Below are 14,110 nucleotides of genomic sequence, written 5' to 3' on the forward strand. Positions count from 1 at the left end.
CTTTTAGAATTTGATTAATAGGGAATAGAATATGGAATCACGTGTCTAAAGAAATTAATAACAATATAATTATATTCATGTACTGTAGCTCAAAGAGTAGTATAATACACTTTCTATGGGTATGTGTGCTTCAGTTTCACTCCTTTCCGCGTGGTGGCTTAAGCGTGTGCCTTATAAGCCTGAGGTCTGACGTTCAAACCCAGCTATTTCCAGCTATTTTCTTTTAACAAATAAACATTTCTTTGAAAAACTAAAATAGCAAATATTATGGACACTATATTGACATTTTTAATATTTATAAATAACACAACATGTCCGAAGCTAAGTGATTTAATAATAACAACGGATAATTTCATATTTTTACTGTACTGCCACTACAGTATAGCTTGTGGGAAATACATTTATTTGTCCTGCCTCAAAGTTTAACTCGTTCAGAGTGCCCTACATTACCAACTCCAACCATTTCATTTTGTCTATTGCTACAATATCAATAGCAATGTAATTAAAAGGAACATGTCAAAATGTTTTCAAAATACCCACAAGTGAATGAGTTGAGGGATTTGATAACAACAGAGAAATTATAACAATGACCCCCTCTTGCTAATCATGCAAACCCAAATGTACTGTAATCCACTTTCTTAGTAAACATGTTTTATTTTTAATTTGACGCATTCACGCATGATGAATTGTGAGAGAGTGATAGATTGAGACAAGATGGAGGTTCTTGTCAAAATAACATTTCCCAGAATGCAGTGGGAACTAATATCAGTCACCCGACCATCTGATGGACTGGATCAGAGAGAATGACTGAAGGATTAGCTCATTAAGAGCAAACCTTAGGGGAAGGAAAAGTGCCTGCTGTCATTTTTCTCACTAACAGACAAAATAGAACAATTTAAAGTACATAATGTGACTATGTATTGAGAATGCGTGCAAATGTTGCGATAATTGTACAGTATATGCTTTTGGGAACACAATCGTTTTCGAGCAGGCAATTGCTCACTTCTGCAATAGACTGTTGTGGAATCTACATGCTCTCCCCGCATAGCTATCGACAATAAAAATGCCTCTGGAATAGGCATACTATATAAATGATAAAGCGGAGGCTATGGAGAAATAAAATCGCAACGGAAAGCAACTGGTTTGACATGTACAGTAACACCTCAATGCGACACCTGCAGCACGTTGAGTGCAAATCCTACAGTGCGCATTTGCAAGGCTATTAAAAAATGTTGAATGATTTAACAGCCTGGGTGTGGTGAGTTTCGACTGTGTCCTGCCAGTCTTGGGCGAAAGGAAGGTTCAGTGGAAGGTTCTCCTATTCTACTCGTACATGAGAATATAGGGGGTAAGGAAAAGTGCCCGCAGCCATTTTTTTCACTGATGGACAAAGTTGTGTTGTGTTAAAACAAATATCAGATCTTATCAGATCTGCTTGTAAGAGCAAGGTGACTTTCTGCTATCAAAACCATTTTTTACAGCTTTTAAAGTCATGCAATGTTTGAGTTAGGCAGAAACACATCATTGTATCTTATTTTTTATTTCATGGCAACCAGCAATCAAATGTCCTGTTTTTTCTCAACACTTGTTTTTCCATACTGTAGTTTGAGTCTCAGTGTAAGCTGTAAATTCTTTTTACTTCTTAATTAAAAGTTTGAAACACTTTCATTTTGTAAATGCAACACTCATTCCGTACAGAAATAAAATCATGTTATCTATAGGTGTTAAGCAGATTAGCAAGTTGCTGACAAAATAGTGCACTGTCCACCATTGCCCAGTGATATAACTTTAATATAAACAAGATCTAGTACCTGGTGCGTTTTTTAAAAAAAAAAAAATATTTTGAATTAATCAAATCCCAGGTGTGAGTTCAGAAAGCCATAATTACATACTATCCCTACATCTACAAAACACCTGATCATCTATTGTAAAGATTTCAGTCCTTTGTTTGTGTATATTTTAGTTGCAGTGGGGGCAGGGTGTGTGGGGAAAGGTTTAGGCTGCATTTGAAATGGCGATCTGTATTCTTCACACCCGAAACAGTTTTCTCTGAAAGCATTTTCGTCCCTCTGTAGCGGCAAGGCTTATTAAAGTACAGGAATAAAATTTTCTGCTCCCTCATTACAAGTGGTGTTTGATACAGAGAGGCCATTCTATTTGGTTCACAATTAAAGGTGTTTTTCTAGCTGATATAGTGTCCTGATAAGGAACAACTCCCAATTCCTGAGATTCTCCAGCAACCTTAACAAATGGAATCTCTGGCGCCTTAATGTCTGGGAGATTCCAAGGGAGTCTTATTCAAAGTTGTTTACAACTCTAAGGTCAGAGTGCATGGTTACTCATCATCAGCCAATCAGGAACTGGTAGGGCAGTTTAACCCCACGTGGGTCTCTTATGCCCATGAAACTTTCAACCAATGAATGACCTGCATTTCCTCCAAGTAAAACAGGCCAAACAGAGCCCCTGTAGAATAGTTCCCAGGAGCAGGACATTCTCGCAAGCGCGCCTGCTGGACATTTCTCACTCAGAGCTCCTCCTGAACATCCTCAGACTCAGACCACCACGTAATGGCCAGTGTGTCCGAATGCAGGACTTTCCTGAGTTCTAGAGTTCTCGAGTTGAGGACAGAGGTTACCAGTCTTCAGAGAGCATCAGCAGCGCATCGACGCAGGAATCTCTCCCACCACGTCGCAAGCCGCACCGAGCACTGCCTGGCACTGAGCCAGAGAGCGCCGATTGGACAGCAACAAGCTTGCTACTGCTTCTCTGTGCCTGCAGGAGATCTGAATCCCCACAGATTGGATGAGTATTCAACATTCTGCATTACAGCTCGAAAATTCAATTGTTACCTCAACCACAGTTGATATCAATTTAATTCCTATGAGTGATGTACTTGCTTTTGAGTATCTAGTGTAGAAGTTGTAATCCAAGTTCAGCCTTAAAAAGCTTAAGTTTGCTCCATTTTTTGTTTCTTGTCCTACTAAGCTCTTTAATTGTGAAGTTCCCAGCATTTTGACATTACTCCGTGCACATTTTTAAACTGTTACTACTGATCACTGAATTATTACACTTGACATGAGTTAATTCAGCCTTTCCTGAATGTCTATGACAAGCAGAGCTAAACCTGTCTCTGGTGCAATCTTTATTCTGTATAAGATAAGATCACTTTATTGGCTATATACTATTTCTTGAATTAGGAATTTATCTTTCCACATACCCAAACTTGCTCTCCATGATACACACAAACAGGGAGAGAAGCTTGGGGTCAGAGCACAGAGTCAGCCATTTGTACCTCACCCCTGGAGCAGCTGGGGTTGAGGGCCTTGCTCAGGGTCCCAACGGAATAGGATTCCTCTGCCAGGCACAGGATATGAACCGGCAACCTTCCACCCACAGGTGCACATCCTTCGCCACAGAGCCAAGGCACTGCCCCCACAAAATAAACAGAAAGTAACTGCTCTCTGAAAATACTATTTTTCTTGTTCGATTTGGAGACCTTGATCGAAACTTATTTTTGATCTAATTTATTTTCTATGTGTATTTCTGTTACAGAAAAATTGTGCATTTCCAACATTGCTTTGTTTGTCGAACTTTTAACTTTAAATTTAAGCTCAGACTTCAACTTTAAATCGTACACTAATTACTAGCAGTTAATACTGATGTTTTGCTTCCCCTTACCACAAAAATATATTTGTATTGTGGCTGGGATTAGCTTTTTATCGTATGTGTCTCTCCCTCCTACTATTCAGACACTCAACAGTTAAAGATGGTGACAAGTAAGGCACCCGGGGGGAGGGGGTAATCTTCCTGCCTCCATAACTAAAAAGCCAAATAGGAGTGACTTAAGTGTTACTTAAGTGACACAGTCGTGTAACTGACAGTTTGAGGTAGCCTATTGTGTGAATGTTGCTTCTTTGCAGATAGGTTAAGCTTTTAAAACGCCCCAAAGACTGATTTTTTGCTGTGTTTCATTGGTTAAACACAAGGATCACAAGCACCACCATGTTAATTGGGATGTGTAGTTTTAATTCAGTTTCAATTTTAACTGTACGTACTGTCTTCATATTTGGCCAGGGCTATAAAGAGAGGGAGCTCCGCTTTAAATGCACCCCTCTTGTGGGCGAATTTTGACCTCAAATGTTTGCAGCGTACTTAAGGAGCAAAGACCACCACCCGCCAGAGGGGAGAGACATTGAAAGCTGCTTACCACGAGTTCAAAGCTCCATTTTGCAACCCCAAAACACAAGAATAGTAGAATAGTATAGTACCAAATATGCAGAGTACACCATTGGTCACCCAGGCAGTCCTCTGGGTCACAAGAAACACCCCTTTAGTCAGAAACCTGCAGCCAAAGCCCACAGTAAATTCTGAGCTATACTGCCACATACATCATTACCTCCAAACCTTAGATGCACAGCTGTAATCCACCAACCTGACACTGAGTACAGCAACAGGAGAAGAGACCCCCATGCATGGGTGGACCGCTAAGAAAGTGGAAACAGGGAACCAGTTATTAACAGGACTGGTCTGGTTTGCCCCCATCCAGGACATATGCATCCTTGGGCTGGATTTCCTCTGGGGATCCCATGCCCAATTGTACCTTCATCAAGGATCCATTTGTCTGCGATGAGGCCCAAAGCACACACTTAGGACTGCATGGCACTCTGAAGATGCCATCCAGAAGCTGACTCTCACGCTTCCCTTCCCATACCTCCAGCAGTAACTCCTCCTCCACAAGCAGAAACCATAATGTTAAATCCCATGGAAATCCCGAAGAAGCACTACTGCACCACTGAATGTGAACTATTCTCTTCTAATCACAAATCAATGCCTAGAGTCCTCCCCGTGCCAGGCCATCAACTAATGCGCAGCATCTCCTCTAAAGGCTTCTGCTCAGCCAGAGCAATTAATAGGGGACCACACCGCATCATAGAGCCATCTTAGGGGTAGAATTACAACCCAACACCAACCTGAAGAACCCCGTGAAAATGGGGACACCTTGTTGCCCTGCACCAAGGACTGTGCACAGTTCCATAACCAGAAGGACAAGGCAGTGCAGTGCAGAATTGGCTGGCACCTCACCTGGAAGGTGGTGTTGTTTGAATGGATGTCAGCCAGGAGGCCTTTGACACCCTTAAGCAGGCCTTGTGTGACACTCCAATTCTGGCTGCAACTGATCCCAAGCTGCCATTCATGACAAACAAAGATACCAGTCATAAAGTAATAGGAGCCGTCTTGTAGCGAAATGCAGGTGAGGGAGAAAGAGTGATTGCCTACTACAGCCAGACCCTGATGCCAGAGGAATGCAAAGCCTCTGCCCTGCTGGACCAAGTGGTGGTGAGCACTGCACTGATCAAGAGATTCTTCAGTAAGTTTGAGATCCACTGAGAGATCCATTCCAAGGATGGAACTTTAAATCCAGAATGTTCACCACCATATGTACTGGTCTGTGAATCAGGAAGACCTGGACTACTCCTTTACCCACAAGTGAACAGTCTAGTGGACCGTGGGAGTTTAGCTGTCCCTTGTTGCCAGCTAGCATCAAAAGGACTGGGACAGGCAGCTGCCCCTGATGTTCCTGGCTGTTCGAATGGTGGTTCAAGAATCCACAGCATTCATGCCAGCCCCCGGCAGCACCTCTCTGGATCATCCACCAGCAAAAGACAGCCCTGAATATGACACTCAGCTCCAGGAGCACCTGGAGGCAGCACACCAGTTTGCATCAAGGCAAGCCAACACAGAAGGACAGCACTTAAAACGGAACTAAAACTTCCAAGTGAAAGATCGACTGTTACATAAAAAAGAGAAAATTTGGGTCTAGAGTTCCCTCTGCATCAGAGGCTGCTGCCCCAATTTGAAACTATGCAGCTGGGCCCCTGCACAATGATGGAACAAGTGGGGGAGATCAGATACAGGGTGTGCATGCCCTCCACCAGGACCAGATGGCCCCCTACCAAAAAAAGCCCACTCGACCGCCAGTCTCTACTCGTTCTCCTAGTCTGAGGCCCTCCAAACAGGTGGACCCAACAGGGCAAGACATCCTGGAAGCAGCAGAGGCAGACTCCATGGCCTTCCCCTTCACCCAATATCAGACCACCAGGGTTCTAGTCTGAGCATCTTACAGCCAGGTCCACTTCCTGATGGAGATGGTCAGCCCATTGCTGGGACTTTGTTCTGTTCCTTTCGAATGAGGAATGGCGGAGTTATTTAGCATTCCACTGCACCCAAGACCTTGGACTGTGCCATTACACCCTTATTTAATCTGATGATGATAATAATAATAATTCCTTATACTTATATACCACCCAATGACGCCTTTTCTCTCACAGCTTCTCCACGCTCCCCCCATACCAAAGAAGTACAAGCCTAGCTTACTTTCTCTTTCACACACATTGCAGACTATGCTATGGGAGGCTGCATCCCTTTTTCTCTCTTTGCACCTGATCTCTTTCCCTCCTAATCTCTCCCATGTGAATAGCATATTCCTTTAACCTAAAAGACTCCTTGCCTAGTGAAGCTGCATATCATACACTTACCTGCCAATGAAAAAAACCTACAGCAACCTGCCTATTAGACAATACACACTTAAAATAATGTATTTTATTTTTTAAAATTCTGTTAATAAGGGGTAACATTTAAGCATGTTCAGAAACCTCTTTTGTAGTAAGCATTTTCAGCTTGAAGATAAAGCAAATTAAAGTTGCAACAAAAACTCATAAAAATCATATAAAAAAAAAACTCATATCAACCTGAAAAAGAATACGACATGCATATCAGTTCTCTACTGCAGTAAAAAGTGACAAGAGTATACATTTTTAGGGTTAAAAAAGCACCAGAGCACATATTTACTTATAGAGCGAAATCAGCAATAAAGTTTCAGCTGTGACTCAAATTATTTATATTTAAACAAATTTAAAGATAAACAAATTTTAACATTATGTGAAATATGCCTTGAAGAAATGACTACCTGTTCGTAGTTATTGAAATATTTAACTGTCCAACTACTATAAAACTTCCTTGCGAAGCCCAGGGGCTGTTTTCTGCAGCGCTTTGTTTACAGCATGGTTGTTTACATGGTTACCTCTAGTTTACAGCTATTATAGTCGTTGAAACATTCAACAAGTTATACCAAAAAACTCTTTGTTGTTTTTCCTTGTGAAAAACAAGTGAAATTAAAAAGCTAACGCCACTTTAGGGAATTTTATTGATTAAAGAGGATCTGAGCCCATTTTAAGATTAAATGTTTGAAAGAAAGAATTCTAAAATAAGCCTTAAGTGAAAATTAGGAAGCAATGTTGCATTATACTGAAATGTAAATATTATTAAAACAGAATTCACCTGTTTGTTAAATTATACAGTACCAACGCAATCAAGCACGATGTCACTGCTGCTACACTATTGTCCCAGTCCACTTGTTATGCAAACGATCAAAAAACGCCAGCAGGAGGTATCGTGTATTTCTTCTAAGGATTTCCTACAATAAGAAGCACGATTCTTAGAAAAGTAAAACCTTATCTGTTTCTTCCAGTACAATGTAAATACCAAAGGTAGGAGTATAAAGCGTAACAGTAGACGCTGGCTTACATTAGCCACACTTCTTTCCTATATAGATTGTAGACTTCGTTCTGCGCGTGACGTCACGGGTTGTGCTGCTGAGTCATGGACATTTTTGTGGGTAAAAAAAACAGCTTTGTGGGTGAACTACCGCTCAGAGCGGAACAAAGGATGGAAGCAGTGTTGGTTGGTATGTATTATAAGTAGCTGCTCGTACTATAATCTCAGAAGTAGTGGATAGAATTGAATTTTCTTGTGTTTCCCGAACTTCACTGACGATTTGCCTATAATGTGGTTTCTTGACAATTGGCACTCTATAGTCGAAATTGTCTTTGAAGTATATTAAATTACATCAAAACGTTGTTTGTCTTGACAAAAATGTATACCAACAAGCTATTCTAATATAAAAGTTAAAAAATAAATTAATGTATATTCTAATAACTTTTCAACAGAGGCTAAATAAAAAAAAAACACTGAGAACAGTTTTGTATGTCATGTACATTTCCTGGTTATGAAATGGCAGTATGCTGACAATAGTAGGTTTAGTACATGCTGAAAAAAAGAAGAAAGAGAACACAACGTTTGGGCCGTGGAGCCTTCTTCACCTATTACTTGTTTCTTTGCAGCCTATGCATGCTGACGCAGCTACCCACCTGAACTGCTGACAATAGTGTCTCATTCAGTAAGTCTAAAATGAGACATGCTTAATAGGCACAATCAACATTTTTTTTATTTTTAACATTGGAAACAATCTAGTGCTGAACTTTCCTCCTGTAATTAGTACAGGCAACTCCTCCTTTGGTATATTTTAATAGTAGCATAAATATATTTAATAATAATATATCCGCATGAATAATTGGGGCTTACAAATTATATTTACATATATTTTTTCCAATCAGTTTTATTGTGAACTCACTTGCTCAAACAGTTTTTTTTAAAAGACAAACTTTATTACAGTATTTGCCTGCAGATATCTTAAAGAACCTGAAATAAGTTGCTTGCATAACCATTCAGACCCCTGTGCGTCTAGCAGCCCTAAGTTTAAAAGGGTTAAAGAAATTGCTCTAACAGGGATATAATTGGCTTACCATTGGCCTTGAAGTGTTTGTCACATTTACTGGATAAAAACCTTAATCTGTTTAGGAATTGTTGGTCATGCAATTGTAAATGTAGTGTGCTCTCTGAAGGCACCAGTTCTGTAGAGTTTGGGCATTTACTGTGACAATTATTAATTGTAGCAGTAAATCACAAAATTGATTCTTTTGATGGCTTTAGAATCCAACCATGCAACATAACTCAAACAACGCACACACACAGGTACTAATACACGAGGATACATTTATTAATACATAGAATATGCATGTAAAACTAACAGATCTTATCGAGAGGGTTATCAGAATACAAAAGGTATATATTCAGTCAGTTACAAAGAGTTACATATATCAAGAGGACATATGTTCAGTATATCATTCATTTAGACCGTTTCGTAAATGAACTTGGTTACAACTTCTACATTAGATACTCAAAACAAGTACATAACTCTTAGGAATTAAATTGATATCAACTGGTTGGGATAGCAATTGAATTCTCGAGCTGTAATGCATTGAAGTTGAATACTCATCCAATCTCTGGGGATTCAGATCTCCTGCGGGCTCAAAGAAACAGTTGCAGGCTGTTGCTGTCCAATCCGCGCTCTCTGGCTGTGTGCCAGGCTGTGCTGTCCGGCTTGCGACGGTGCGCTGCTGATGCTCACTGACCGGCTAGTTACTGTTGGCTTTAACTAGCAAAGTTTGTGCACAGGAGAAAAGATGACTGTGAGTCCCAGCAAGTCAGGAAGAGGACAGGTTCGTTCCTGATGAAGAGCTAGTTCTGAATAGTGATTGAGCTGTCCACAGTTCTGACCTGTTCACGAGGCTTGCTGCTGGTGCTAACCTCTGGTGGATCCTCTGGTTACTCTCTGGCAACCTCCACTCTAGACTCTTAGAACAAAGGAAAGTTCTGGCACTCGGACACACTGGCCGTTCCGTGGTTGTCCGGGCTGAGTCTCAGGATGGTCAGGAGGCGCGCTGCGAGAATGTCCTGCCCTTGGGAGCCTTCTGCTCCTAGGCCGTCCTGCCCTGGAATTCTCCTTTGAATTCCCTTTAGAATTGTTGAATCTGAATCTGAATCTTGTCTGAATCCCTTCCAGGCTCTCTGTGCTGCCTGTTTTTACCTGGAGGAACTTCAGCTCATTGATTGGCTGAAAGTTCCATGGGCATCAGAGTCCCACGTGGGTTACTCGGCCCTACCAGTCCCTGATTGGTTGATCAAGGTGAGATATGAGTCACTTACTCCTGACACTTAGTAATGCAGTCCAGATGTCCAACTGGCACTCCCTAGACAGATAGGCGCCAATGGATGACCATTGATCTTGAAAGCCAGGCTTAGCTAAGTGCATCCCCCTTTGGGAGCTGTCCTAGGAAACCTTATCAAAGGAAACCTTAAATCAGCCTGCATGAATAGTTTCTCTGTGGCTGCACTACAGAGATGAACAGAGAGATGAGGCCTAATTTGGGAAAGTTTAGAAACACTTAATTCTGCCTTATTAATAAGCCTTGCCGCTACACAATGAAACTGAAGGAAATGTACAAAAATGAACACTTAAGATTATTCTATGGAAGTTAAAGATAAAGTGCAAAAATACATAGATTAGTTAATGGGTACATAAACTATTATTGTTAGGATATCCATTGAGCCCTGTTGTCTCAGCAATCAAGAAGTGAAGTGCCTAAAAAAGCCTTTTCTCAAAACTCAGCATCAGAACACGAAGGGGACTTTTGAAGAAAGCCACTGAGAGGTCAAAAATGTGTTGTGCAAATCTAACACTGCCCATGTCCCAAGAAACACTTTCCATACAGTGAAGTATGGTGACAACGACATCATACTTTTGGGATGCTTCTTATCAACAGGGACTGGAAATCTTGTTAGAACTGAAGGAAAATTGGTTGGAGTAAAGTAAATGACCCTTTTGTGTTTTAGTTTATTAAGTGCGCCTGCCCCTGTTTTGCCTGCTATTATTTAAGCCAGGCGCTCAGGCTATTCCTCACTCAGCATTGGAAGATGGACATCACAAGGCTTGCCTATTCCCCAGGCTCGCATGTAGCCCAAGGGCTGGTCTTCTTCCCTGACATCCTGAATTGTCCACAAGCTAACTTCACCTACCACCTAAGGACACATTTAACATAGCAACATAGTCCAATACCTATTATCATAACAACAAGAGAGACCCTGTTACGTGTCACTTTATCTTAAATAGCTTGTTCACTAGTCCCAGAGATTTTATATAGCTTCTTTACTTCGACAAATAACCTGGCTGGCTGGCTTTCCTGTAGTATCAGAATATAGAAGGAACCTTAGTTCTTTTTCACTGCTGTGGAGGGGATGAATTCTCATTAGGGATGGTGAAGTCCCAATTATCTATCTTCACTTTCCTTGTAACTAAGGAAACTGTATCCCTGGCAAACTCCCCAGAGTAATTTGTGTAATTACCCTCTCACACGCAATATTCTTGGATTGCACCTTGAACTACCATGCAAGATACCTAGGGATGTTCTGAAATTTAGGCCCTCTCTAACCTCCCTTTGCATGTCTTTGTAGGCCTAAGCTGCATACTACAAGCCACAAATAGTAAGAAGTACAGTATATTCAACATCGGCTTGGATATTGATGTCATTTTTAAGGGAGTTAGTACTTCCAATGACTTCCACCCCAGATCTCCAAAAATGTATACTTCTCTTACCTAATCCCCCATTGTTATGTGCCAACATTCCCCTGGCGATTTCCTCCTGGGCTATTGTTAAATTGCAGGACCAATTTTGCAACATTTCATTTAATGGCTCCACAGTGATATTAACCTCCATGCTGGCCATTATAATCTGCTTATAGAGAGGTTTAGTTTTTCCTACAGGCATGACCCCCACTTGATTCCCTACCTCTAGAACATCTTATATTTTCTTCTCCAAAGGCAGTTAAATTAATACAATTTGTATATTGTTCCTCTGTCTTTCAGCAGAGCTGTGAGAATCTATCTGTCCACAGGACAGGAATAGGCTGATATTGAGGGACCAGCAGCAGCAGGAACTTCTCTATTATATCTTGATGGTTTTTCATGTGTTTATATTATCTGTTTAATTTTTGTTTTACTTATGGATAGTACTGAAGAAAGATGTGAAGACGGGGGTTTGAATTTAATCTTTTCTGTAGGAGGTTTAGACTTCTAAGTCACAAGCTGGGGTTTATGGCAGGAAAGGGGGTTAACTGATAAGGATTGCAGATGCAAGCTAGGAACCCCCCTGGGTGTAATGTTAAACTGACCATTTGCCCAGAACATCGTAAACTGGCCAAATACCATGAACCCCCCTCTTTACCATCAGACCGAGTGACGTCAGAAACGGAGAAGAAAACACTATGTAACCCAAAAGTTTGTAACAGTACGGGGAACAATACTTCGGTTTTGTTGTTTCTTGCGGGAAACAAGACTTCGGCTTTATTGTTCCTTGCATGCAATAAACTCATTTGTTTTACTTCATCTCGGGATCAAGAACCTTATTTCTTCTGTTACAACAGTACGTACAAAGTTTAATTTATTACAATGTTGTTTGGGATGTTTCTACCGTTTGTGGGACTATTGTTGCTGGTCTGCTTTGTCGGCATTTGAACAATGTGGTTTTTAAACTGAGTATTACCTTTCCTGCTATTCTACTTAGATAACAAAACACATATTCTGATAATAATAAGTCTTCACAATCCAGTGTAGCGGCGAGGCTTAATAATAAGGCAGAATTAAGTGTTTCTGAGCTTTCCCAAATTAGGCCTCATTTCTCTGTTCATCTCTGTGGTGCAGCCACAGAGAAACCATTCATGCAAGGTGATTTAAGGTCCAAGGACAGCTCCCAAAGGGGGATGCACTTAGCTAAGCCTGGCTATCATGATCAATGGTCACCCATTGGCGCCTATCTGTCTAGGGAGTGCGAGTTGGACATCTGGATTGCATTCCTAAGTGTCAGGACTAAGTGACTCATATCTCACCTTGATCAACCAATCAGGGACTGGTAGGGCCAAGTAACCCACGTGGGACTCTGATGCCCATGGAACTTTCAGCCAATCAATGAGCTAAAGTTCCTCCAGGTAAAAACAGGCAACACAGAGAGCCTGGGAGATTCAACAAGATTCAACAAGATTCAGATTCAGAAGGGATTCTGGAGAGGATTCTGTGGACTGTTCTAAAGGGAATTCAAAGGAGAATTCCAGGGCAGGACGGCCCAGGAGCAGAAGGCTCCCAAGGGCAGGACATCCTCGCAGCGCGCCTCCTGACCATCCTGAGACTCAGCCCGGACAACCACGGAACGGCCAGTGTGTCCGAGTGCCAGAACTTTCCTTTGTTCTAAGAGTGTAGAGTGGAGGTTGCCAGAGAGTAACCAGCAGCAGGCCTCGTGAACAGGTCGGAACTGTGGACAGCTGAATCACTATTCAGAACTAGCTCTTCATCAGGAACGAACCGGTCCTCTTCCTGACTTGCTGGGACCCACAGTCATCTTTTCTCCTGTGCACAAACTTTGCTAGTTAAAGCCAACAATGAGCATCAGCAGCGCACCGTCGCAAGCCGCACAGCACAGCCTGGCACCGAGCCAGAGAGCGCGGATTGGACAGCAACGGCCTGCAACTGTTTCTTTGTGCCCGCAGGAGATCTGAATCCCCAAAGATTGGATGAGTATTCAACTTCAATGCATTACAGCTCGAGAATTCAATTGTTATCCCAACCAGTTGATATCAATTTAATTCCTAAGAGTTATGTACTTGTTTGAGTATCTAATGTAGAAGTTGTAACCAAGTCCACTTTACGAAACGGTCTTAATGAATGATATACTGAACGTATGTCCTCTTGATGTTTAACTCTTTGTAACTGATTGAATATATATCTTTTGTATTCTGATAACCCTCTCGATAAGATCTGTTAGGTTTATATGCATATTCTATGTATTAATAAATGTATCCTCGTGTATTAGTACCTGTGTGTGTGCGTTGTTTGAGTTATGTCGCATGGTTGGATTCTAAAGCCATCAAAAGAATCAACTTTGTGATTTACTGCTACAATTAATAATTGTCTCAGTAAATGCCCAAACCCTACAGAACTGGTGCCTTCAGAGAGCCACTATGATTACATATTTGGCGTCCCTGAACCGGCATAATCTACATTTATTTGGCGTCCCTGGGTGGGCGTGGCAAGACTGAAATGAGTCAACCAAGCGGAATAATTCAATATAAAACGCCGCGGGTTTCATACACGACAATACAGTGTGCTGAAAGCCGAAAGAAAAAGTTCCCCTTGCTCTTTAAGCAGTGCTTGATTGTTTTGTGATCTTTTGCGATCTACCGGGTTGATTGCATACTTGATCTTGTGGTTTTCTGTGGTAAAACTGTGATTTCGTACTTAAAAGTAATACTCTTTAAGTTTAACGATGGTTGCTAAAAGGTCTGAATTCGAGTCGCTATTACGCACTCTCTCTAGCAGCGACAG

At 41.4% G+C, this 14,110-nt stretch overlaps 1 protein-coding gene across 1 annotated transcript in view; it reads right to left on the reverse strand.

Moving 5' to 3' along the window:
- nek12 (NIMA-related kinase 12) overlaps nt 1–7,595 on the reverse strand; it is a 105,791-nt gene extending 98,196 nt beyond the window's left edge. The window contains exon 1 of the mRNA XM_006632665.3: nt 7,339–7,595. The gene's annotated coding sequence lies outside the window, so the exon portion shown is untranslated. The remainder of the gene's footprint in view (nt 1–7,338) is intronic.
- Nucleotides 7,596–14,110: the final 6,515 nt, after the last annotated feature.

Source organism: Lepisosteus oculatus, chromosome 8 (genome assembly GCF_040954835.1).
Source record: "Lepisosteus oculatus isolate fLepOcu1 chromosome 8, fLepOcu1.hap2, whole genome shotgun sequence".
Lineage (NCBI taxonomy): Eukaryota > Metazoa > Chordata > Actinopteri > Semionotiformes > Lepisosteidae > Lepisosteus > Lepisosteus oculatus.